Below are 2,183 nucleotides of genomic sequence, written 5' to 3' on the forward strand. Positions count from 1 at the left end.
AATTCTATAATTTAGTGATTTGTTACCATCTGCTTCGACAGGTTACTCCAACCCAGACGCCCCGGATTATTATTACGCCGTAGGGGACGAGTAACAAGTTCAAGCACATCCCTCGCATTAGTGGATCCATGGATTTGGGCAAAGGTGAACTCGACAGACCATTTTGTATCAATACCTCTTGCTTCTAAAGGATTGGCATGAGCCATTCCAGTAATTGCTGAATCAGGTTTTAATTCATGCATACGCTGTATCTGGTTATAATTATCCGGTTTTTCCACGATCCGTGGCATGAGTGTCCCATCTCTTTGCAAGTATCTCGTGAGAAAGATGGCTCGGCAGCTTGATATCGTTTATCCATGTAGGGAATACCTGTTTCGTAGACAACCATTCCGCAGCGAATTGGGAATCTTGCTATAGAAATTTCTGATAGATTATCTCCCGTAAAAGATATAGATTTACCAGCTGCTATCTCAAGATAGTCTCTCAGACTCTTCCATATCTCATCCTCCCTCTCCTTCAAACCCTGAGGTTCCATATTAAAGGCGGAACAAATCTTTTCTATCCAAGCACGCGTCCCATCAGGACCAATAGGAAAAGGTGCTCCAATTAACTGGCATTTACGACGCCGCATCAGAGTCGTCGCTGTACGGCTCAGAGAGGGATTCACGCCGCAAACATACACTCCCTTGCCTAATGATGGAAGTTCAGTATATCTCTGGGAGGGTAACCACCCCGATACCTGAATGGATTGACGTTTCGATTCCGGATTCGGTTGAGAAGCTACAGTTGAAGTTAGAGATCCAAAAAGAACTGAAGCATGATTCTTTAATTTCCGTCCCTCCGGATTAGCCCCCCCCGCTTCCGTCGTCGCAGTGTCAACACCCCCAACTAAATCCTGTTTCTGTTCGTGTCTAGATATGTCAAATTCCGGACACCGATGCGTCGTGGCAGCTGATACAGTATCCTCTCCCTGAGTAAAAGCATAATCCGATCCATTGGCCCGCGCAACTACAATTGGTACTCCAAGTTCGTTTTCTAGCTTGGGTGCTATGCCTTCTAGGTCCGTCTTTGTTATTTCCGTGGTACATGTGCCAATCCAAATAATGACACTAGGGTTTCTATCTCGTTTTATTTGGATACAAATTCTCTCCAATTCCCCTTGATCATTTAATTGGGCCGAGACGTCCCCCTCTTCCGACTCTGCCATTGCATAACGAGGTTCCGCAAGGATCGTAACTCCAAGAGCGTTCTGTAAGAAATAACCACAAGTCTTTGTACCTACCACTGGGGAAAAGCTGTCTTCGATCTTTTGATATAACCAAGCCACACAACTAATGGGGCAAGAAGTGTGATAATTTCCGGTTTCACATTCAAAAGTGAGAGTTTCGGGAGTCTTCGTGAAAGGGTTTCCTCAGAAAGGGTACACATACAAGAAATTTGCAGTTTCGGTTTCGAATCATCGTAAAATCAAGCAGAATATCCTGTTGAGTTTGCTGGGCATTCCTCTGCCCCCCACCATCGGGATTCAGATAGAAATCGGAGAGCAGACTGAATAATTCTCTATCTGGAATTTCCCTTGGCACAACCCCTTCTGGTCGAGACAATATCTGATCCGCCACATTGGGATGGAAATCACAAACATAATTGAGATCTGATTGACATTCAGCCGTTTCAAACAATGTTTTCCCCTTCACCCTCGAGACCCGAATGTCCTCAATGAGAGGCAACACTTCCAGCACAGGCATCGGGCAGGCTTCTACATGTTTATCAATGAGATCTCTCCTAGATGTCCGATTCCCCACCAAACCTGCTAATCGCAATGGGTGGGTATGTGCCTTCTCCCTAACCGACGCAGCAATACGATTTGCTGCAAAAGGGGCATCGAATCCATTATCCGTGATAATAATGCAATAATCCGCATGATTCGATGGAGCGGCAAAACCTCCACGGACTACGTCCCCTAAAACGTCGAATAGAGTAGTATCATATTCATAAGAAGCATTCGATTCTTTCGATGATTTAACCGTTTCTCCCACTACGTATCCCCCACAACCAGCTCCCGCAGGTGGTCCCCCTGCTTCAACACGATCCACTCCGCCATAACCCTTATAAATGACATCCTCAGGCCACACATCTTCATAGTGGTAATCCTTCGATTGCAAAGTGTCTATAATGGTAGGTAT

The sequence above is a fragment of the Dipteris shenzhenensis genome, unplaced genomic scaffold (assembly GCF_047967505.1).
Source record: "Dipteris shenzhenensis isolate YYH24624 ecotype China unplaced genomic scaffold, Dip_SZ_1.0 scaf0129, whole genome shotgun sequence".
Taxonomy (NCBI): domain Eukaryota; kingdom Viridiplantae; phylum Streptophyta; class Polypodiopsida; order Gleicheniales; family Dipteridaceae; genus Dipteris; species Dipteris shenzhenensis.